Genomic DNA, 26096 nt, shown 5'->3' with positions numbered 1-26096 from the left:
GAACTAAATGGAAATGTCTCAAATGAAGAAGGAAAAATGGCCAACATTAAAAAACAAAACAAAAAACCCAACAAAACAAGTTCAACATCTCTAGCAATCAGGGAAATGCAAATCAAAACTACATTAAGATTTTATCTTTTTATCTCAAGAACACAGATAATAATAAATGCTAGCAAGAACGTGGAGGGAAAAGGTACACTGATACATTGGTGGGACTCAGATGAGCATGACCTCTCTGGAAAGCAGTATGGCATGGCAGTTCCTCAAAAAAATAGAAATGGAACCACCATATAACACAGCCATCCTGCTTCTTGGTATTTATACAAAAGAGCTAAAATCAGCATATAATAGCAGTACATTCACTTCAATGTTTACAGTAGTATGATTCACAACAAATTATGGAATCAGCCCCGATGCCCATCAGTAGATAAATGGATCAAGAAAATGTGGCAGAAAAAGGGTTGAAATGGAGGCTTAGATGTTATGCGTGCCTCCTTGTTCTTTATTCCTTTAATGAATAATAGTTAAAATGAACTTTGTTTCATATTTATTTTGTTAAAAGGCTTGTCATAACTATGTCTGTGAAAAAATTTCAGAATGTTTACTAATTGTTCAAGGCACAGAGAATTCAAAAATAAATAAATATATGGTCTCAGAGAGCCTATGTTTTTCAGTTTTAAAACTTTGATTTCCTAAGTATAGGGTTGATTTAGCTTTGAGAATCAGTGACCTTGAAAACATTCAAGAATATTTAGGCTAGGGGGTGGGATTTGTCTTTGAATCAGGTTGTGATACCTTCTATGAAGTTTGAAATTTAATCCCAGTTTAGAAGAAACTGCAGATTTGCAGAACTAAGGAGAGGAATCAGAAGTGGGTTTCCAAGCATGAAAGAAATTCATTTTGTGGTATGATGAGTCAGAGGCTTCCAGTGGTGATGTACAGAGGAGTATGTTTCTAGATGTTGAATAAATGGTTCGTGGTTTTTAATTTGTTTTAGAAATCCTCTGACAGTTATCTAGGCTTCCTTTCTGTTGGTGACTATTGCCAAAAAAGTTCCCGTCAAATCGGTAGTAGAAAAAACAGTTCATTTTATAGTACATTCTTCTAATAAAGATAAAGATACTTGAATGTTCATGTGTGGTAGTGGGACTAGAAATCTCAACAGTATAAATGTTAAAAAAAAATGTATCTCATTGAAGAAGGTGTCCCTTTTAAAATAGCAGCTCCAGATCACCTGTAGAATCTAAGTAAACTTAAATACCTTAGGTCCTGCACTAGGCTTACTGAATCTAATCCTTAACCCTTATGTGAGCTCTGCTGTTCTGATGAAGAACATTTGAGACTGTTCGTCTTCTTCAATCAAGACAGAGAGGAGAGAGGAGCAAGAGCTATAGATAGTTCAGCCTGTTTGGGTGACATTTGGACTCTTTTCTTACTGGAAATTGGCAAAGATATAGCAACCCTTAGTCATGATTTGCTTTGGTCTTCACTGCCCTTTCTTTAAAAAGGAATATTATTACTGTTGGACATAACCTTCAAGATGAAACATCCTCTTTAAAATAATGCCCTTTAAATAGATTATTATTTACTGGGGAGAAATTCTAGTATCTCAGGCAACACTAGAACTCTTTAATCACTTACAGCCTTAATATAAAGCATGCTTTGAGAATTGCTTCTTTTTTTTTTTTAAAGTTATTGGAGGTAGAAGAAAACACTGCATAAAATTTTTTATAAAAACTTTTATGCTACATTAGAAGAAAATATTATTTTTTCCAACCCATAATTAGAAAATAAAAACTAGAAGCAAAGTTCCCATAGTAACGTTATCTTTGCCCCCACATAGCTGCATTGTTACCCTATTGGACTGTGTGATTAATGCTTTTTCCTATAACCTTAGGAGCACATAGGATTCTTTTTGTATCACTGGGTATGAACTTTAATGCTGCTTTCCAAATAAGCAGTGTAAATATGCGGTCTCAATGTGTATCTCCATTTTGACCTTTATGCTTTTATTCCTGCCAAACTTCCTTCTTGCTACAGCTGTTGCAAACTCTTCCCTATTCCCCCACCCTCTGCTAGAAATGTCACTGCTCTAAAGTATGTTTATTTTGTCATTTCATCTCTCCATTCTTAACATTCTACTTTTTCCTCCATGTGGTTCAAGCTGTTCATTTTCTTTCTATATAGTTTTATCTATAATTTTAGTGTTTTTATTGTTTTGCAAAATTAAAATATACTGCTTCTTAAATGGATCAAATGGGTAGTAGCTCCATGTCTCCTTTGAAGCCAGCCCTCATTCTGAATTAAACAGTTATTCAACACTGATTTGCTTTTCTAGTTCTTCTAACTCTTGTTCATCTTTTAACATTCTGTTCATAAGGACATGGCCTCAACTTAGATTGTTACTTCCCCTTCCCTGTACTCTCTCGCACATTTACTGAATATCTGCTCTGTGTCAGGGACTCTTTTCTGCTCTGTATATGGAGTAAGGAGCAGCTTCCTGAGTGGTGTACATGTTAGCATTTTTTAAAAAATGCCTTGTTTTTATTCATCCTACAGATAATTTAGCTGAACACATAATGTATATTATGAACTATCCTAGCACTGGGAATATAACAAATGAAAGTGGCAAAGTCTCTACCTTTAAGGTCCTACCTTATACTGTGAGAGGAGAGGTAAAAAAAAACTATATAATATGTAAATGTGTAGAACAATAGATGATGATGAGTGATGTGGAGAAAGATTAGCATAGTTAATAGGAGAGATGGTGCTTAGGAAGGTAGTGTAAATATGTAGGTTTCTTATTGTATGTACAGAGGTCAGTAGATGACTTAATACAGGATGCTGTAACAAAAATGCCAGGGACTGATGACTTAAACAAGAAATTTACTCCTCACAGTACTGAAGGCTAAGTCATCCAAGATGAAGGTATAGGCCATTTTGATGAGGGCCCTCTTCCTGATTTGCAGATACCTTCTTGCCTGAATTCCTTATATATTAGATATTCTGTTATGTGTCCTTTTTTTTTTTTTTTTTTTTTAAAATAAGGGCAGCAGTTCCATTTATAAGGGCTCCATCTTCAAAAGGCCTCACCTCCTAATATGATCATATCAGGCATTGAGACTTCAATGCAAAAATTTGACAGGGTATAGGTGGGGTGTGGAGACAAATACTTAGTCCTTGGCAGTAGATAAAGACTGAACCACCAGAACATCTGGAGAAGGAATGTCAGGCAAAGGTGACAACAAATATAGAGATCCTGAGATTGGAGAGTGTTCCAAGGTATATTCCAGGAATAATAGAAGCCACTATTATGTGGTGCAGAGTGAAAGACTAAAATACTGGTAAGATGTAGTCAGAAGTAATAAGAAATTTGGGTCATTTAGGTCATCATAGGCCTTGGTAAGAACTTTAGTTTTTACTCTGGATGAGCATTTATTTGATCTCATCAAAATAGTAATGTGATCAGACTTAAATTTGAAAGTTTTACTTAACCTCTGTTATATGGGGGCAAAGGAGGATACAGAAAGACCATTTAGGAGATTATTACAGTAATTCAAGATCTTGATTATAATGGCTTGGGCAAGGGCTATAGTTGGGAAGAATTGTTAGGATTTTTGATATACCTTGGAGATAGACCTAACAGGATTTATTAATTGATGAGATGATAAAAAGAATCAAGGAGGACTCCCAAGATTTTGGCCTAAGCAATTAGAAGGATAGAATTGTCTTTTATTGAAATGAAGAAGGCAACTAGAGTAGCATTTTGGATGGGAAAATGAGGAAGTTAGGTTTTGAAACATGTTAAGTTTAAGATGCCATTAGGTTGGAGATAAGGTAACCTAAAAACCTTTGATAATTTCTTTGTTGTTGGCTTTGTCTTGGTTAAAAAACAGACAAAACCCCCCAACAACGCCAGTAACACTATAAATTATTTCCTATGTAGCAATTATTATTTAGATATAACCAGGAGTTATATTTATTATTTAGATATGTTGTTATTAGCAACTATTATTTAGATGTAACAGGACTTTTTGTTTGTAACTTTGTATATTATCTTCTTTCTGAGATTTACTTTTTGTTGCAGAATGTTCTCTGGTATTGTAATCAGTGATAACTTTGAGAATGTCTCCATGTTTGAAAACTTGTATTTTATTCTTTGGAGAGAATGTGGTTTGAGTGTATGAAGATCTAGATTCAAAAAATTTTGCCTCAAAAACTTTGTCTAGCAGAAGTTCCTAAATGAGAGAGCAGGAAAAACAAAATGGGAGTGGGTTGCTTGCTTTGGCATTACATACGCTAAAATTGGAACAATACAGAGAAGATTAAAATGGACCCCATGCAAAAGTGACGCACAAATTTGAAAAGCATTCCATAAAGAAAAGAAAAAAAAAGTAGGAGCAAAGTATGATGAAAGAAAATTTCCAGTGTTAAAAACAGAGCCAGGCACATTGGCGCACGCCTGTAATTCAAGCAGCTCGAGGCAGGAGAAATACAAGTTCAAAGCCAGCCTCAGCAATGATGAGGCACTAAGCAACTCAAGTGAGACCCTGTCTCTAAATAAAAATACAAAATAGGGCTGGGGATGTGGCTCAGTGGTTGAGTGCCTCTGAATTCAATCCCTGGTGCCAAAAAGCAAAACAAACACAAAACAAACAAAAAACAACCAAACACACATACACACACACACACACACACACATCACACAAAACTGAAATCTTTATTGTGCCAACACCAAATAACAAGATACACAAGGTAAGACCTTAAACCTCCTGATAAAATTTCATAATGCAGTAGATTTAAAGAAAAAAAAAAAAAGCTTCCAAAAATTTTTTTCCATAGCTTCCCTATAGAACAAGAATTAAATAACCAAACTTTATTAGCACCTTGCATGCTATGAATCAGTGAAGCAGTGTATGAAGTGCCAGGACTGGAGAGTAAAATTTTTGGTAGGGTGACCAGATGTCTTTTAAATTTAAATTTGAAGCATGTGTGAGGGCGTGCATGTCTGTGTGTAAATGAAAATTCCAGGCAGGAGGAACACTGATGCAAAGATTGTGGGGATAGAAATGTTCCTTTTAAGAACAGTTTGAATGCAGCAGAGAGAACACAGGGTGAGTTGTAGTAGATGAGACATAGGGATAAAGTGGCTTACATCATGTGTAAGGGCTTTTGGATTATGGTATAGACTTCACCCTTTATAGAATGAGATGAAAATCCATTGGAGGATTTTCAGCAGAATGGTGATAGGATCTGATTCACATTTTAAGAGCCAGAGTGATAATTTTGTGCGAAGAAATGCGGTGGGGGACAAGGGCAAGGCCAGTTAGGAGATTATTATAATAATGCGGTTGAGAGTTCACAATGACTCGGATCAGAATGATGGCAATGAAAAAATAGTTGAATTCTGAATCTTATTTGAAGCTGGAGCTGTCCAGATTTGCTGGCACATAAGTTGTAATCAAATCAAGTACAGTCATCAAAATTTTTGACCTGAACAATCCCTGAATGGCATTTTTGCAAAGTGAATTGCAGAAGATGTGAGGGTGGGGACAAGAATAGTGGAAGCTTGGCACTTACTTATTTTATTCACTTGCTCACTTGGCAGTGCTGGGGGTGAACCTAGGGCCTTGTGCATGCTGGGTAAATACTACTGAGCTACCTCCCCAGCCCAGAAGCTTAAGTTTAGATATGTAGACTTTTTGATCTTTGAAAAGATGGTTGCGGTGGGTGTGTTGGGGCGATTTTCATTTCTCTTAATATGAGTGAAATGGAATATTTGCATTTCTTCATGTGATCATCTGTTTTAATTAATTGAAGGAGGTCTCTTTTCTTGGGTGGTCTTTAATTTATAGGTGTTATTTTTGTAAATTAAGAAATTAGCCTTTTGTGATACTTGTTGCATACCATCCTAGCTGGTTTTTAATTTTTTTGAAAATCCTCTTTGTGACGTTTTTGTGCATTTCAGGTTTTTTTTTTGTGTGTGTATTATTGAATTTATTAATCTTTTTTTCAGTGCCAGGTTTTGTCTCATTTAATCCTCTACCTAAATCATTAATTTTTTCCCATTTTTACTTTTGTGATTTTATTTGCACTTAAATTGCTAATCTATCTGGATGTTATATTAAATGAGTTGCTGTTCTAGGTGAGGGACTCATTGAAGAGATACTGTGCAAAGTCCAGGATGTAAGTACAGAGCCTCAGTCTTTGCCAGATCTCATAATGAAGGTCTCTTGAAGAGCTTCACCAAAAGATAACAGTAGCAAGGACTAACCTTTTCTCAGGTTTCTAATAGTTGTCCTCCTCTGAGAAGGTTTTATTGGCTTTTACCAGTTTAGGTCAGAGCAACAGTTCTCAATCTTTAGTTCAGAATCATTGGAGGGCTTGCTAAAAATCTAGACTACAACTAACTAAGCCCCACCTTAGAGTTTGATTGATTGTAACAAATTCCCAGTGATGCTGAGAGTTCTAGACAACACTGAGAACCATTGGCTTTGGGGTTTTGGACTTAAGCTCTAGAATTAGAAGGTTTGCTTTCAAGTCTCTGTTTTTGTACTTACTAGCACTGTAATTTGGGGTATTTTTTTGTGTGAGTTCCACCCTCTTCCCCTGTCTCTTTCTCCCTTAAGCGATAATTTCCCCCAAGTGATGTGGCTCAAGCGGTAACGCGCTTGCCTGGCATTCGCGGGGCGCTGGGTTCTATCCTTAGCACCACATAAAATAAAATAAAGATGTTGTGTCCACCGAAAACTGAAAAATAAATATTAAGAAATTCTCTCTCTCTTCTCTCTTTTAAAATTTTTTTTTACCAGCTACACTGAAAAAAAACCCCAAGATTAAATTAACTTTAGCTCGATGTATATGAACTGTTACTTCATTATGTAATCAATATAAAATTATTAATGTTTTAAAGTATTCTTTCATTCATACTGTCTTGGAGTTTAATGAACTCCTAGAAAGATTTCTGGTTATTGAGTTTTGGGGTGGTGGAGCTGGGGATTGAATCTAGAGCTCTCCTACTGAGCTATGCCCCCAGCCCTTTACTTTATTATTTTTTTTGAGATAGCATTTCTAAAAGTTGCTTAGGACCTTGCTGAGATGCTGAGGCTGACCTCAAAGTAGTGATCTTCCTGCCTTAGCCTCCAGAGTTACTGAGATTACCTGAATGTGCCACCAAACCTTGCTGTTATTGAAATTGATATAATCAATTCAGCGTTCTTTTTTGCATTTAGCCAGTTTAGGGATAAACATATGAAATGTTAATATTCTCTTGCTAATGGTGATATATCATGTTTTTTTTTTTTTTTTTTTAGAAAGAGAGAGAAATTTTTAGTGTCTATTTTTTAGTTTTCGGCGGACACAACATCTTTGTTTGTATGTGGTGCTGAGGATCGAACCCGGGCCGCACGCATGCCAGGCGAGCGCGCCACCACTTGAGCCACATCCCCAGCCCCGATATATCATGTTTAATAACCTCTTTAAGTTTATGAATGAGCGATATGGTTTGCCGTTTTTGAAAATCATAACTGCTCTTCCTGATTGGCTTTCTTTAAGTTAATCAGGACTTTTCTTTAAACTTACGTAATAAAGGTAGGGGAATTGTGTTTTTTTTTTTTTTTTTTTTTTTTTACTTAAGTTTTAAATTTCCTTCACCCTCGAAGGGTTCTCTTTTGAATTTGTACTTCAAGGCAGTTATTTCCTGAGCTTAGGAGGAAAAAAAGAATTTTATGTATGTGCTGCCTGTCATATAACAGCATTTAATTTATTATCTGATGAAACAGAACACAACATTACAAGTAAATATGAGAAGAGTGGAGCTCCTGCAACCATTTTCCCCCTTTCCTAGCTTATAGTTTACTAAGTAATCTTTGGTGTTCAGACTTATTTAGATTAAATATTATATGATGAAGAAATGTCTTTTCAGTCTGGGGGTAAAAAACCCTGTTTGTTTATTAGCCTACCACACATTTTTTTGTCTCCTTTATGTGACTGAATTTATTAAGCCTACAGAAAAGTTGAAGCATGAGAACAATGAACCTCTATATGCTCTTTGCTTAGACTGACCAGTTGTCAGCATTTTGTAACACATGCTTTCCCTCTCTTTTTCTCCCTCTTTTTTTTTTTTTTTGCTTCATGTTGCTGGTTGCAGGCACTTTTCCCTTAAGTCCTGAGCATATACTTCCCAAGAACAAGGATATTATTTTACATAACCATTATTATCTTCATCACACTTAAGAAAAATATGAATGATTTCATAATATCTAGTACATCATATTTAAATTTCTCTAATTGTCCCCCAGATGTCTTTTTATTAGTTAAAATTTTGTGTTTAATTAAAGATCCAATCAGAGTTCAAGCATTTGATTATGTCTGTTTTATTTTAATATATAGTGATCAGTCTTTTTTGGTTGTTTTCCTGGACATTGACTTTTGAAGAGTCCTAAGTCTTGGATAAAGTCTAAATTTTATAGTGTTCAACATTCTGGATTCATTTAATTGGTGCCTTCATGATTAAAATGAGCTGAAGCGTTTTCTTTCTTTTTGTCATGAATATATCTTAGTTGCTTAGCGCTTCGCTTTTGCTGAGGCTCCCTTTGAACTTGCGATCCTTGTGCTTCAGCCTCCTGAGCTGCTGGGATTACAGGCATGTACCACTGTGCCCTATTTTGATGTATTATACAGACGTGGAATATAACTTATTCAAATTAGGATTCCATTCCTGCAGTCTACATGGTGTGGAGTTTCACCGGTTGTGTATTCATATATAAACATAGTATTTCTCTGAAATATTTAATTGCTTGTCTTTATCCTATCCAAATCAAAATTGTCATGAAGTAATAATTGATTTAAACATAGTTATTTTGCAGCACAGTATGATAGTCTTAAAAATTTGGCATGTACTTGAATTCTTTTGACTTATAGTGATATTTTAACTTGTTGCAAAGATACCGAAATTCTCCTTTAAAAGGGAATGTCATCAGTAAGGAAAATAATTATTGAACTGCTAAACAGGATGGGTCATAGGACTAGAAATAATTGGATTTCTGGCATTTTGTATTTTTACATGTACTTACTAGCTTTGTGTGTTTATGGTTGAGAGAACAAGTTCTTGTGTGTTTTGGCTCCTGTTAGAAAAAAATACTTTTATGTTATGTAATGACTTATGTTATGATTCCAAGATGAAGCAAAGATGTTATGTTAGGATGCTGTCATTCAAAGATGGAATATAAAGTTATTGAAGGAAAAATCTTGTGCCTTCAGAGGCCAGTTAGTTTACTTTGTTTCCCATAGTGGAAGAAGGAACTGAGTTTTATTTTTCTTACAGGGGCTTGTACTCTTCATCAGATTAGGTGGAACATCTGGTGTCTGTCTGTGAATAGGAACATTTATAAGCAGGCTGAAGCAGTTCTTAAGTGTCCACTTCTTCAATAGAGACTGCTTATTCCAAGTTCAGACATTACTTTTCCCCTAGAAGTTGCCTGCCACCAGAATCCTAGCAGTAGAATGACTGATTTTGAGCTGGAGTTTTTACATTTTTCAATGTTTTGACAGAGTGCTTGGCAAGGTGTAGATACTTCTTTACTTCTTCAGGTTGTCTATATTTATCAAATACTATGTAGATGCCTTTATAATATTAAATATGTTATTTGTAACTCTTGCCATATAGTTTCCATCAACTAAGCAAGCTATTTAGCTACAAATCAGGCAGGATTAAATAATATATTACATCTTGTGGCTCACTAGAATAAGGTTTACCAACATTACAGAGCCAGAATTTTGTAGAGGTGCTATTGCCTTTTAAGCATCTTTAGTGACCAGATGTAAGGTGGGTTCCCCCAGCTTTCTGATGTACAGTAGAGGTCAACTCAGACATTCTTATATCAGAGGAAGGAGTGGATCCTCATGATTGTGTTCTAGAATGTGATCTCCAGCTGATACCTTGGTTCTAACTGCCTTTGTTGCCAGCAGTGGTTAGCAGTTGAACAGTTCCTTTGATTCAGGCAGTGAATGAATGGAGAGGAAATGGGGAAGGTAGAAACAGAACAGTGACAACATCATATGCACTATGCTGCATCAAAGGCAGAAAGGCAGCTATTGACCTCTGGTAGATCCTGTTAACCACATTTCTTTTTTCTCCTTTTGAGGTGATCTTAGTAGACATTTAGTAAGATAACCTCTTAAACTGAGGAAAATTTCTATCTCGGCTGTCAATCCCATTCGTAATTTGAATGGCAGGCATTTAGGAAAACATAATTGTTTTGAAGTATTAAGTTCTCAACCTGAGTTGATTTGAGCAACCCAAGATACATATTAATGCAGTGTGCCCCCCCCCCCCCCCCCCCCGCCAATTAGAGATAAACCCAGGGCCTCATGGATCATGCATGCCAGGTAAAGCTTTCTACCACCCATCCACACTCCCAGTCAGTCCTAATGCAGTGAATTCTAGATAGCCCATTTGACTGTTTTTTTGTGTACATTGTTTTGGATGTCTGTTAAAAATGAAAGGTTCTTGGGCTGGCGCTGGGGCTGTAGCTCAGTGTCAGAGCGCTTGCATAGCATGTGTGAGCCTTAGCACCACATAAAAATAAACACATAAAATAAAAGCATTCCGTCCATCTACAACAACTACAAAACAACAACAACAACAACAATTAAAAAACCCCAAAATGTGCGGTGATAATTATCCCTTAACCACATTGCTGTAGTTTAATTCTGCAGATGGGATTAAAAAAAGAAAGCTTAAAGAATTTAGTTGATAAATATTTTTAATTTGTGGAATATGTATGGTGTGTACTATGCTAGAAACACAAAGATGAAGAAAGCAGGATTTCCTCCTTAAATGAAAAAATTTTTTTGAAGTTTTCTAATGAGCACAGAAAGTAAAAGAAACAAAATTGATAAGTGAAAATATAATTGAAATGTCAAAAATCAATAGTTCTTTATAATTTATCAAACTTTCCTAAATTAAAAGTTTTTTATTTTTTTAAATATTAGGGCTCTTCTAGAAAAATAATGAATTTTAAGAACAGATTTTCGAAAAGTTTTGCCAACAACACCAGTCACATGAAATATGTACTGCTTTAAGATTATAATGGTATTCTTCTCAGTATTTCTTTTCAACACTATTATCTGATCAACACATATAAATGGAATAACAACTGCTTAACATTTATCTTACACTTGTTGTATGTTTATTTCTTTCTGATTATCACAAAAATTTAAGGGTAAGTGTCTCCAATACAAAGGGAACTCATAGAGATTAGTGAATATTCCACAGTTGCAAGAGCTCTGCTAGGAAAATCTGGATTCAAACTAGTCGGTAGGATCTTTATTTCCTGGGTTCAACTACAACTCTCTCTCCCCTAGTTTTGTTTTTCTGTTGAGTGTGGTTTGGAAGAATCCATAAAACTATCTAAAATTATTTTTCTTCAAAATTTTATTTAAGATAAAACTTATAAAGAAAAATTTTATTTCACTACCTAAACCATTTTCTATATATTTCTTCTGTTTCTTTTTATATACATACATATTTTTAAGGTATATAAATAGATTTATTACCTTGTAGTCTCCTATATCAGACATATCCCATATTTGTTTTGTTTTCAAATTATTTTTAATCACTATGTATCATGCCCTTGACCTAATCAGTTCACATTTGCTCATCTCTTTCCTTACTTTGGGATTGTGTTAATTGTTTTCAGTTTTCTTTATTGTTCATAATGTTGTAATGAACATTTTTCTGCATAGAATTTTTTTCCTTTTGAATTATCTTTGTAGGGTAAATTCCTGAAGCTCATGTGAGTTTGTGCTTAGAAAAGATATATATATTAAACCAGAAGTGCTTTAACATCTAAATTTTATTCTTTGGAATAGTCTTTCAGTTCTTATATTTCAGGAATATATCTGCTGTGTGACTCTAAGCCCTATAAGGAGAATGGGGACAGAGGAATAAATATATTGTAATTAATATGAAGAGGGTTCCGGAATGCCTATTGGTTTTGATGGGAAAACTGATGGGGGTGAGGGTTACTGGTGATTGAACCCACGGGTGCTTTACCATAGAGCTACATCCCCAATCCTGTTTTTATTTTGATACAGAATCTCACTAAGTTGCTAAGGGACTTGCTAAGTTGCTGAGACTGGACTGGAACTTGGGATTCTTCTGCCTCAGTCTCCAGAGTGGCTGAGATTACAGGCATGAACTACCACACCTAGCAGAATGATAATGGTTTTATTTAACATTTATGCCATCAGAAAGCCAGGAATTCAGCTAGGCATTTGTACCTATAGTAAGCTAGAAATTCTGTCAGCTCATTACATAGTGGTGGGACAAGAGGAGAGTCCAAAAGGAAAACAAATGAAGTTCATGTCCCTAGGGACCCCAAGCCAGCATGAGGTTAAGACAGCCACTGCAGGGAGGGGTGGTTCCTGGGGCAGTCTTCAGTGCATTGGGATTCACTCCTGTGGTGTGCCTCATGTTCTAGATGAACTAATTTGAAATGCTTTATTTCCTTCATTGAGGACCAAGGCCAGGGTTTGGTTCATCCTTTGAATACTGGTACAGTACCTGGAGGAACATGGGGGGTCCTTTGTAAATATTTATTCAATGCATTGAATTAAAAAGTGAGCTTTGAATAGAGTGTTTAGTAGATGTGCAGTGAATATCATACCAGGTAACTAAAGGCTTCTTGGGGCAGAGGTGTCAAGTTGATGGGGAGTTTACTTTGGTTCTTGACTGATAAAATTGGAAGATTGTTCAGGAAGAAAAGATTATGTTGACTGCTGTATTGAAACTCCATTTGAAAATGCAGATCCTTAGAAAAACCTACATTTGAATGTCTGTAGTAGCTGTATTATAATCTTCAAAATGTGGAAGCAGCCAAATCCTTCACAGGTTGTGTGAAAAAACAAACTGCAATACATCTATAAAATGGAATGTTATTTGTTGATACAAAGAAATTAGGATATATATGAATTTTAAATTCAACCTTCAAAATGAAAGAAGCTGATTTGAAAAGGCTGCATTGTATCATTTCATTTAAATGACATTGTGGAAAATGGAAAACTAAAGTGATAGTGCAGAAATCAGTGATTACCAGGAGATGAGGAATAGAGTTGAATAGGTGAAGAGTGGGGGAGTTTTGGGGTTGATGAAGCTATTCAGTATGACACTGGAGTGGCTGATACATGGCATTTGTTGAAACATATAGAACTTTAGGATAAAAAGAATGAACCCTAGTGTATGCAAATTTAAAAAAATTCTCACTTAGGAAATTGGGACCCCCCCAGATAGAATGCAGAATGTGACAATGCAGGCTTACTCTATGTATGAAACAATCTTAAGGGGGTGGTGGGATAAGAGAAAAAAGTGCTGAGCTAAATAAGTAACTTTGGAGTAGTGGAATCTGTAAAACTAAAAGGCAGGACACCTGCACATAGTACTGTACTCTGGTTGATAAAATTGTTTTCCATGGGGATGGGGATACAAGATTAATATTCTGATACTGCTCTACGTGTATACTGGAATTGGACAATTAAATGAGTGCATGAAAGATAGTGGAAACCAAGTTTCTCACTATTGTTATGTGAGTTCACAGATAAGGGGAGGAGGTTAGAATGCCTTGTCTGTGTAGTAACACATTAGAGACAGACACATCAATAAAAACTCCAGTTTAATATAGATACAGATGACTACACAGAGATATATTTATAGATATGAGTATGTGACAGGTTAGTATGCACATATATATTTCCTTGCTTTGTCAGTTAAGAGAGCCTAGAACTAATGACAGCCTAGGAGCAGGGATCATATACAGCACTCAGATCTTTGTTTCTAATTTCATTCTGTAATAGAAGGAACCATAACTCTTGGAGAAGTGGCTCTGTCTGGGAGTAGGGCAAGAAATAATACAAGGTGACCTTGGAGCATATTGTAGAACCAGTAAGTAAGGAAGTACTTTTATTAAAAAATTGCTCAATGGTAGATGCGTTTCAAAGAAGGGACAGAAGGGCCATTGAAAGAGCTCCTAAGGGCCAAAGCTGGAATAAGTTGAGCAACAAAATTAAGTATAGCAGGTTGTAACTAAAAGTGTAGAACATATGCCATACTGATATAATTAGTGATTGGTTAAATAAAAGAGGGGACAAGAGACAAATTTGCCATGTAGAATTCCAAATAATTTATGTAAATATTCTGCCCTTCAGGAGGAGAGGAACCTCATTTTCTACCTTTTAATTGTGGACTGTGTGCTATGACTCCCTTCCAAAGCATACAGTATGGAAAGGGAAGGGGCATGCATAGGAGGTGGGGGGGGGGTTGACTTTCAAATGGAGAAATGTGACAAACAGCTGGTTGACAAAGATTAGCATCAGCATTTGTTTTGAAAGTATACCCTCAATAAACTGTGCTGGTACTTTACCTTTGTGGTCTTTAAAGACCACAAACTGTAAACCTAGCCTAACCATGAGAAAAAACATCAGATAAACCCAAATTGATGATATTGTACAAAACACCTGGCAAATATTCTTCATGAACATCAAGGTTGTCCATAACAAGGGATGTCTGAGGAAATGTCATAGCTAAGAGGAACCTAAGGAAGGAAACATGATGGTTAAATACAATGTGGTTTCCTGGCTTAGATCCTGGAATAGAAAAAAGAAATTCAATAAAAACTAAGGAATATGAATGGAATATGGGCTTTGTTAATATTGTTTCAATATTGGCTCATTAATTGTAATAAATGTACCATACTAGTATACTGATGTTAATGATAGGGGAAATTGACTCCTAGGTATATGGGAATTCTATCTTAGCAACTTTTCTGTAAATCTAAAACTGTTCTAAAAAAATGCAGTTTATATTTATCCTTATATGGGGCTAACCATTTTTTAAAAAATAAAAGCAGATGCAGATACTGAACAAGCTAAAAAGCTTTCCGTGATTCTCCTGAAAGGTTCCAATATGAGTCATCTCTCAATTCTCGTATTCATCACTTATAATACCTAAGTACCTTTAATTAATTGATTATAAGTTTTTCTATCTAATTTTGAAATTTAGAAAATAGAAATGTTTTTTATGTCCTCTTCAAACAGAATTTATGAAGGAACAAAAAAATCTGTAGGTCCTGACTATGCATCTTATGTTTACCTTTTACTTAATGCTTCTTTCTTTCTTTTAATATGTCAGTAAAAGTATCCATAAATGAAAAAAAAGAAAAAAGAAAGAAAAAAAATATGTGGGAACTGAACTGTCCTCTAATGCATTGGAATAAAACTCAAAAGGTTTGCTCTAATTATACTTGAAAGGAAAACAGGTTGAAGAATGCAGGATAATTTAGAAATGCAGCATTGTTGCATATCCTTTTGTAAAGGGGATTTTTTTAAAGGTTTATTTTTTAGTTGTAGGTGGACACAATACCTTTATTTTATTTTTATGTGGTGTTGAGGATCGAACCAGTGCCTCACGCATGCTAGGTGAGCGCTCTACCTCTGAGCCACAACCCCAGCCCAGGATTTTTTAAATCTGTATTTTACCCTTAGTGTAGAAAGCATTGCTAACTCACTTTCATTCATTCATTCTTAAATAAATCACACTTTTTTGACCTAGAGTAGGCTGGTACCAACTGCAAAGTTGAATAATATTCTTTATCTCCCTAGAAACAAAGTTCATTTGTTTCTGAAACTGGTTCTCGACTTCCTTCTTCACAAGTCCCATTTCTACTAGCGAGCCTTCTGGAAGGCTCAGGGTTGCCCCTATAATGTGTTAGATCTGAACTGAAGGGCCAATGTAAATGTAGCTTGTGAGACAATCTGTGTTCTGTTGCCAACACAATTTATTTTGTGTTCTTGGGATCTTTCCACTGAGTAGACCAACATAAACTGTATTAGAATGTTACCTTTTAGTGGGCTTTTGGCCAGCAGTTCAAAGCTATAGATTTTAAAGAGTGTAGAATGGCTTTTTACTCCATAAAATTGATGTTTATTTTTCAGCCATTTATTCATTCATATGTAAATATGCTAAATATGTATGATATAGTTGGTTTGTCCAGTTTTTAGAAAACCTTTTCCAGAACATGGATAAACATATATTTGAGTGTTCACATATCTCCCAACCAGCTCTGTAGAGAAAGTTGGGGGAACAAAGGCGATGGTAGCTTCTTTGTCCTCAGTAATAAAAGGTAGTTGCACACAATGAATGCATTGTGGCTATTGGTCAGAGTTCTTTCCATACCTTTTCTTGTAGACTAAGTAGTGATGTTAGGTTAGTGCTGAATTTAACATCCTGTGCTGCCTTTATGTTTGCCTTTCTCCACCCCTCCTCCATTTTAATTTTCTCATTTGAAATGTGGAAAAATAACTCACAAACTCACTGAAGTTTTTAGGAGTAAAGAATAATTCTGAATCTTTACATTTTGTTTAAAGTGGCTAACGTTGTACTGGACTTCTGTTATTTCCCTTACTGTGTTTAAAAATCATTGACATATTTAAGTGAAAACAAGACTTATTTAAAGCTCATGTGGTTTATTTGAACAAAAGGAAATAATTCGATGATATTAGACTGACTAGATTGTAATATATCTAAAGGTGTCTTTCTAAGTTGCCCAGGCTAGTCTAGAACTTATGATCCTTTTGCTTCAGTTTCCCAAGTAGCTGGGATTACAGGCATGTACTATAGGGCCTAGCTGAACTTTATTAAGAGCAAAATCTTGTCTCAGAATATCAAATTTTAAAAAGGGAGAGGGGGCTGAGGTTGTAGCTCAGTGGTTAACATTCCTGGGTCCAAACCCCAGTAACCTGCCCCCCCCCACCAATACAACATATCAAAAGCAGAATCTTAACACTCTTCTTTTGTATTTTTTCCTCCTGACCTCAGGGCATTCCTTAGTTTCTGCTGTTAGTGTGGGTTCTCAATAGGCCACTGTCCTCTCCTTTATAGGAATCAAAACACATTTTAAAACTTTGAACTCTAAATATTATTTGGCAACTTTTTCTTCCCCTTAGCTTTTCCCATTAATTTTGTTATATTTTTCATCAGACCGAAGGATGGCCCAGACTCATCATCCAGGGTCAGCTTTCTGTGTTTTATAGTGGTTCCTTGGAGAAATTTTGTCTTGTGTTTTAAACATATGATGATATTGAGAACTGGGTATAGAAGTTAGAGAGAGGCTATGACATGACTTCAGATTAATGTCTTTGAACTTAGATATATATTTAGCTTGAAATCTTCTGATTACAGAAAGTTTTTTTTTTTTTTAACTTGATTTCTGTTGGTAGAGTGATCTCCCCTTATTCTCAGGGAATATGTTCCAAGATACCCCCCTGCCACCCCTGAACACCTGAAACTGTGATTAGTATCTGAATACACACGCACATTTTTTTCCTATACAATAACAACTGTAGCAATGTATTGTAATAAAACTTATTTGAGGGCTGGGTTTGTAGCTCAGTAGTAGAGCGCTTGCCTAGCATGTGTGAGGCCCTGGGTTTGATCCTCAGTACCATATAAAAATAAATGAATAAAATGAAGATGCTGTCACCATCTACAACTAAAAAATATATATTTAAAAAAGTTATTTGAACATGTTTTCTCTCAAATATTGTACTATAGACATCTTTCTTGTGATGATCTGATACAGGGCCAACATATGAAGTGGAGTGAATGATATGGGCATTGTGAATATAGAGTTAGGCTTACTGTGTAAGGATTACTTGAACATAAGAACTATGCTCTGACCAGTCAGTCTGATAACCAAGAAGATTACTAAGTGAATAATGGGGCGAGTAGCTATATAATCGTCTCTTGTTATCCATGGAGAGTGGGTTCTAAGACCCTCATGGATGCCAAAATCTGCAAATGATTGAGTCCCATATTTAAAATGGTATAGTATTTGCATATTACTTCTGTACTTTATACCCGTGTAGTTTAAATAATCTGTAGTTAACTTGCAATAACTAGTACCTAATACAATGTAAATGCTATGTAAATTGTTGTTACTCTGTATTCTTTGTGGAATAATGACAAGAAAAATCTGTGTTCAACAGAGAAATTATATTTTTAAAAATACGTTGATCCATTGTTGGTTGAATTTGTGGATATGGAATCTGTGGATATGGAAGGAAATAACTAATTGTACATTGTTGATGTGCCAAACAAATGTATGATTCATAACAGAGTAGGATGACATGATATTTCATGTCACTTAGAATTGTGCACAATTTAGAACTTACAAGTTGTTCATTACTTGTAAATTTCCATTTAAAACAGCAGTTTCCTGTGGACAACTGAAACCATAGGACAATGAAACTGAGTAAAGGGACTAACTATACGTACTTGGTAGATTTTAGTGAAGAAGAAATCTAATTTCTAGCACATCAGCTTTTTGTATCACATTACCTACCTACATTGGAGATTTGATCAGTATTCTTCCTTTGTAAGATTTTTATTTCTTCCCTTTCCCGTTGTTGTATTTGTTGAGGCTGAATTTAAGACCCCAATAACCTTTATCAGGGAGAAACACACACTCTGTCTCTCAAATAGGAGTTCATTAGATGGAACTGAACAATATTAAATAAAACAATTTTTTTCATTTTACTTTTGATCCTTTACTTTCTAAATTTTGAGCATTTGTGTAAAATAGAAATACATAACTGTCAAATGTGAAATTTTAGACCAACTGTAATTAAGATAGTATTTAGAATAGTAATGATATAAAAAGTAAAATCTAGAGATAATTTCCAGCCTTTATTTTTTCACCATTTAAAGTTAAAATCTTTGTCCCTTCCATTAAAATGTCCAGCAGTATAACAGATCATCTTTATGTGTAAGGTGTGCAGACCTTGAAAAGGGGCTGTTTCTTTGGGGGATGTTCAGTCAGTACTCATTCATGGCTTACAAACCCTACAAAGTATAGGTCTTAGATCATCTTTAGGGTCCCTGTAACTCTAAAAGTTGATGATTTTATTGACATCAAAAATTTGTGGAGGTACGTGTGAATAAATGAATTGCTTAACTTGTAACTGAAGTGATGGACAACCTTCAGCTATATAATAAGCTTCTGAAAGAGCAGTGGATTTAAAGTTTTTAAATAAGCAAGATTGAATATGAGAGTTTTTGGAACAGATTTGCAGAGAATTTCTGATAAATTTCTTTAGTGCCATTTCAAATCTCAGGAGCACCACATGGGAGGGTTTTATTTTGGGCTCTGTATAGACATGTTCTGTATATCTACTCATACTGTATAGTGTATTTTGTACTAAGACCTAAAGTATATTTTATAAAAGATAACTGAAGTTTTAAAAGATGGGCTTTAATATCTAAAGATGGCAAATGTTGACAGATGGTTTCTAAGGATTATTGTTTGCAATCAAATCTTTTTATTTGGGGATGGTAGTATCAGGGATTGAACCCAGGGGCGCTTAACCACCAAGCCACATCCCCAGCACTTTTTATTTTTTATTTTGAGACAGGTCTAGATAAGTTGCTTAGAGCCTCACTAAATTGCTTAGACTGGCTTTGAACTTGTGATCCTCCTGCCTCAGCCTCTTGATGCGCTGGGATTATAGGTGTGTGCCTCCACACTTGGTATGTTCAAATCTTGATTTATGGTGTCATTGTGTACAATGAATATAGATGTGCATTATTACATTGCCAATAAGAACTAACTGTTGATAGTTAAAAATATACTTTTAATACCACCTGATAGTCCTAGATGAGAATCACGTAATGTTGTAGAATGAGCTTATAAACAAGGTTGATGAGTCTCTCTCTCATTTATGAGGTCTTGGGCAAGTAATTTCACTGAGAGATGACTTACTTTTTTGTAGAATGGTAATACTCTTGTTTATTCTATCTATATTGTGGAATTCTTGTGAGAATAAAATGGTTCAATATATATTACAACACTTTGAAAATAACATTTAATGAATTACTGTCCATAGTACTTTCACATGGTTATTTTATGATTTAGGAGAGACAAACTCCAGTAGTTTAAAGTTATTCCTGAAACAGTTTATACAATTTACTTTTAGAATGAGTGAAACTGAGAAGTACTCACATAGCTAGCAAGTTCCAGTTTCAGGACTGTCTCCTGAACAATGTAGATACATCATACTGATTCTGGTTTGTTCGTTTGTTCAGAATGAGTCATGTGCTCCTCATTTTCTTTTTCTCAAGATAAAAAGAATGGAAGAGAGAAGGAAAAGAAAGAAAAGGAAGAATTAAAAAGCTAGTTTTACAGCATTATTACATACCCCTTTCAAACAAAGGCATTTAAAACTGGTTTCTGGAAGGATATTTGTAACAAAGTCACTGAAGTCACAGGTATATTCTATATTTTAACAGACACAGTTTGATTAAATCTGATCCTGTCTGGTTCTCTGCTCTCTGATGCTCGGTGTTTCTTAAGACTGGACCATTTTAGGGTTAATATGTGGAATCTAGTAAGAACTGCATGTCTTTTTACCTGGCTTCAAACAAATCACAATCATGTATATTTTCGCCATATGTAGTAGAATTATTTATTGTAAAAAGTATGAGACAGTGTTGACAAAACCTACCTTTTTAAAAACACTATTGAAATCAGAGTAATTTTGCTTCTTTTGCCAGTTATGACAAATAGCATTTTATTTATTACAGTGTTGTACAAGAATCTGAATATGTTAAATTAAACAATCATTTTACTTGCAATGATGGATTTAAGCAATCTTTTATTATACAGTTATTACATTCTGCACAGTTAATAAAATGTGGCTTGCTACGAGACTATTACAGCTAAAAAAAATTCTTAATTTGATCAGATTTCTAGAACATTTAAAAATAGGATTAAAAATACTACTGTGGTGTTATAGTTCTTTTCTGTATATGAGTTAAAGTAGATGGGTGTTGGTATCAGTCTGTTCTAAACTAAACATACAGTTCAGGGTACATGTGCACATTTGTGAATATTTGGCAGATTTATTAAGCCTATGATTTTGGACTTTGGAAGTCCCTTAAACAAGTTATTAATTAGGTAAATCACAAATCATGAGTCAGAAGATCCTTCTCATGGTATACTTGGTTGAACTCAAATGAAGGCAGTGTCAGCTAGTTTCAGCAACTCTCCCTTGCACGTATAGCCCTGACACTTACATCTGAGATTTATAATATGGGTTACTTTTACTTTGGTTGTCTGTAGTGAAAGCTTCAACATGCATCATGTTTCATGAATGTATATATATGTGGTCTCCAGAAGAAGGGAACAGTTGGGAGAGAAAGTCAGTTTAATCAACTTGAGGGTAACAATTAATAACAGAAGATGTAAATTACATTGACCAGCTGTTGTATGTCTTTACTTTTACCGTAATAGAATGTGGGGTGGTGAATAATTTCACAACCAATTATATTTCACTACATAATTCTAATGGCTTCTTTTTCATATGAAATCTAAGAGGCTGCCCTTTCTAAATAAACTATATAAATTTGGCTTTCATGTAACTCAACTGTTGAGAGTGCTTTTATTCCCACTAATGCAAGAGATTTTTGCCGTTAATACAAGAGGAGTTGCCTGCACTGAGCTAAAGCATAACTTTTTTCTGTCATGAATCACATGGGGTGCAAAATTCATACACATGCTTTCCACAGAGCATAAAACTTCTGCATAACACTGATAGGTGCCTGGCGTACAGAGCACAGGAAGTTTTTTGGGGGGGAGGGGAGGGCGTAGGGGTTATTTTTTGACTGGTTTTGGCTTAAGCTCTGGATTGTTCAAAAAGGAAGGAGAGAGAAAAGTGTGGATTCTTGAAATCACAGGTTTCCAAGTTCTAAGGACTTAACTGTTTCATCACATATGTTCAAATGTTGTAATCACCACCACCACTACCACCCCCAGCCCAAATCTGCTAAATCAGAATCTGCTTTTTCATAAGATCCCCAGGTGAGTCCTATATGTATCAGATTTGAGATACTTATTTAGGGGACCTTTCTGAAACAAGGTAACCGTTCACATAGCTTATTTAGTTAATGAATGTTCCAAAACTAAAATCATTATTAGAAAAAATAAGTTGTTTAAAACAGCAACTAAGACTACCTAAAAATGTAACAGGCCTCGAAACCTACATCAATGACAATATGACTTTAATTGGTATGTCTAAAGGACTTGAAAACTGTTAATGTTATCTTTTTTTTTTTTTTTTTTTGGTTATTGTTTATCTTTTCCAGGCTTGGTTTTATACTTAGGGAAACTCAGGCAAAAATCACAAGCAGGAACATTTTTAAGTAGGAAGATATTTATGTCACACTTTTTGGATTAAATAGTTAAAAGTGATAGATTTTTGACATAAAAATAAAAACAAAGTTGGAACCCACCTTAGAAGCCATCTACTCCATGCTGCCCCAGCCAGTTTGAGGGCTTTATCTAGAGTGAGAATTTTGAACTGGAGAACTCCTATGGACATTGTAGCTACAGAGATCCTCTCTCCCTTCTTCTCCTGGCCTCCTCTCGTATTTTTTCCTTTCTCCTCCTTTCCCCCATATCCAGCCTAGACTGTTTGACTAGTAGAAAAATACTAAGCTTCTCAGGACTCACTTTTAAGGCACAGATGTGTGTGATATGTCCTATAAAAAAATCACTGGAATTTTTACTAATAGATATTTAAATATATAATCATTTCTTTTTGCTTGCATCTGGAATTTAGAGGTTTTGGTCCACTGGTAATTAAGAATTCCGTTGACCGTTGCCTGCAAGCATATTGTTCAAAGACCAGCTCTTCCTGTACTAGAACTGGTTCCCTTTCACACTTAACTGATCATTATTAAATACCTGAATTGTCTTGAGGGAGGAGAACTGAATTATTCTAAGGAGCCAGAGGGAGAGTCTTCATATTGTATACCTTTTTGTGCCTTTTGAATTTTGAAGCCCTATGAATTAGAGTTTTTTCAAATAAATAATAAAAAATTTTTAAAAAATTTAACCACCCTGATTATGAGTGTGTGATCTTTGATGCCAGGTACTGTTTTGTGAAAGGGAAGAAAATACTAGGTTTGGTTTGGGTGCATTTTATAAGGGATAAATGCTTTTGGCCTCATTTCCCACTGACATCTTGGATTTGCTCACCCCAGCAGCAGATAATTTCCAAATATTCAATATCAAACTATAAATGAGCCAGTGTTTATATCTCACCCTGCAGTCCTTAGTATAAATGTCTTAAAGTGGTTATATCAGATCGTCCAAATTTTTCTCATACATGTATTAATCTGCAACAGCTTGCCAAAACTGTATTCTGAACTGTTACAGGGTCCTGACATAACCTATAAATACATTGCTACCACCCAGATTTTGTTTTGGAAGTAGATACGATTTAATTTCTTTTAGGGGATTTTCTATGAAATTCCTGGGCCAGACTAGGTCTCCTTTGTTTTGTATTTACACACCAACATAGAGATTTCTCTTTGCTTCAATCTGGACATTTTAAGAATGCAGATATTATGAATGGTAGTTATTATTGCCTTTTAAGTTACAAACAGTGTGTAATAAGTTGCCTGGATAATAAATAGGATACAGCTATATTGCTTTCTGAAATTTGAAATTTATGTCTTATCATTTGTTTGGGTACTTCTGATGAAATGAGAATATTGGGAAGGGAGGGAGTTTTGTTTCATTTTTATCAGATAACAGGCCAGAAAGAGATTGCTTTGGAGGCCTAATTAAGCCTCCCTAAAGGACTTTAACTAGTTTTTGAGTTTGTACTATAAAAATCTCATAATTTGAATAGATTAATTCAGGTTAGGTGGTGTGCCTTTGCTTTTGTCTGCAGCTGTTAGTCTTTTCAAACCTTTGTTAGGACTTAGTAGGAATATACTAATGACACATTGTGAAAAGCTCTAACTTTTTGCATTCTGTTTTTTAATTTATGTGAACATTTCTATAAGTTTTTGTATGCACAATACAAAAAATAGCTGGTGAAAGCTTAATTAATTGCATTTTAAGATAGATGTTCCCATGGACATGTGATTGTCTTAGAACCCTGGAAAGAACATGAACCTTTCATTTATTGCTGGACTAAGATAAAATCTGCAAGTTGATAGCAAAGTCTTCCTCTGTCCATTGAATTGTGAATGACAACAGTGGTATATTGGGCATGCCTCAGATCATATTTGGCTAATTTAGAATTCCTTTGGGGTAGATTACAAAAGCATAAATTATATACATATGTACATGATTATATGATTTCTAACCCTTTTTGAATTCTGAGGTAGGTGATGTATAGTGGTATAGTGGTATACTGGATTAAAAATACCTTGTTCACTATATTTTTAGCTCATAACCTTGGCAAGTCAAAGTTACTTATGTGCACTAGTATTTTTCTTTTCTAAAGATAAAAAAGTTGGTCTGGGGTTGTGGCTCAGTGGCAGAGTGCTTGCCTACATGTGTGAGGTACGATTCTCAGCACCACATATCAGTAAATAAAATAAAGGTCCATTGACAACTTAAAAAAATAAAAATAATAGAAAAGTTGGCAGTGTTATCTAAGATATTTTTGGTGTTTAATTTTATATGGTTGAAACCAATTTCATAGATCAAGAGGTAAATTGGCTAAGATACTTTTAGTTGGTGATTGGAAAAAAATAAAACTGATGAAAATCATGAAATTAGAAAGGGGAGAAAGGAAACCGCATTAATGTTAATAATAATTTGTAGAAAAACAAATTTATATTAAGAATAATAGATATTCAAGACTAGCCCTGGAGTGTCTTTAGGCATCCTTATAACATTCCTTCCTAAGTTTACTCTCCCAAAAGAGATCCAGTACATATGCTCTCCTTTCTGACCCTCTGCATTCCTATCTCAGTGGTCACTAAGGCTGTGTCATCTGTCTTTTCTCTCAGTGGTTAACACATTACCCTCTTACCTGTACCTCGAGGCTGCATTAACATTTTTCTGGTTCTAGTCAAGTTCTAAACTAACACGATAAACTGTTGATTTAAAAAAAAATAGCTTTATTGAGAAATATTCACAGTCCATAAAATTTACACTGTTCAATTCTGTGGATACTTTATCACGACAAACTAATTTCAGAACATTTTCATCTCTCCAAAAAGAAATTCTATATCCATCAGCTCTATTGATTTGATCATATCCAATATGAATTCCTAACTACCTATTTTTTCAATAATTGAAGACCTTTCAGAGGCCATTTAATAACTCAAAAGAGTTAGTCTAATGGGACGTGGGGGGCATTATGTTTAGTGTGTAGGTCATTTTGGTGCTTTACATACTGTGCTGCCCAACTCCATAATTTGGGCAGTTCTTGCCTTTATAAGGACCCAGAGGTTTCTGTATTTAGCTGGGCTTGTTTCTGAGGGTTTGATGACTAGTCTATATTATTGATGACCGTATGGGCACAGTGATACAGAGACATGTTCCAAACTTAGTGCTTCTCCATATTGAGGACAATAAATTTTCAACAACCTGTGAAAATGTCTAGCATGGGTATATATTTTCATGTAGGAACCTAGAAACATTCATTAGGGTCCTTCTTAAGATCCAGAGGTAAAAATTACTTCCCTATATGTATGCCTCCATTTTCATTCCTCTTATTAATTTATTCAGTCTTGACCTATTATTTAAATCGATTTTTGAATATGTTTTAAATGGCATTTCAAGATATCTTTTTTTAGATAATTTATATAAATCAAATTAACTCTAGTAGTATAATCCATTGAGTTTTTATGCACAGTTATATAGCATAATCATGTGCGTGTGTGTGTATGTGTGTATTTTTACCCATAACCCCTGAAAATTTCTTCATACCACTTTGAACTCATCTCTTTCCCTTACCCCAGTCCCTGTAACTATAATTTTGCATTCTCTAAAAACTGATCTCAATAAGAGTGTACAGGATATAGTCCTATAACTGGTTTCTTTTAGTTTCCATAATACTTTCAGGACATTTATGTTATTGTTTTCCTTAGCATGGATTTACCACAGTTAAACTGATGCATATTTAGGCTGATTCCGGTTTTGGAATCTTGAGTTAAGTTGCTATGGATATTCAGATATAGGTCTTTGCATTGACATATGCTTTTATTTTCATGAATAAACACACAGTCAAATTTTGGG

The 26096-nt window shown here is 34.9% G+C and overlaps 1 protein-coding gene and 1 non-coding gene across 5 annotated transcripts in view; both read left to right on the top strand.

Moving 5' to 3' along the window:
* The window catches only part of Zfand3 (zinc finger AN1-type containing 3), a 316019-nt gene that overhangs the window by 137314 nt on the left and 152609 nt on the right, over positions 1-26096 (top strand). The gene's annotated exons all lie outside the window — the stretch shown is intronic.
* On the top strand, positions 4278-4382 carry LOC124096787 (U6 spliceosomal RNA). The gene has a single exon (XR_006853012.1). It is a non-coding gene; the product is annotated as a U6 spliceosomal RNA (small nuclear RNA).

Source organism: Marmota monax, unplaced genomic scaffold (assembly GCF_021218885.2).
Source record: "Marmota monax isolate L192 unplaced genomic scaffold, Marmota_monax_Labrador192_F-V1.1 WCK01_AAM20220418_F8-fsc00127, whole genome shotgun sequence".
In the NCBI taxonomy this organism is placed as follows: Eukaryota; Metazoa; Chordata; class Mammalia; order Rodentia; family Sciuridae; genus Marmota; species Marmota monax.
This window is presented reverse-complemented; position numbering and strand designations above follow the sequence as displayed.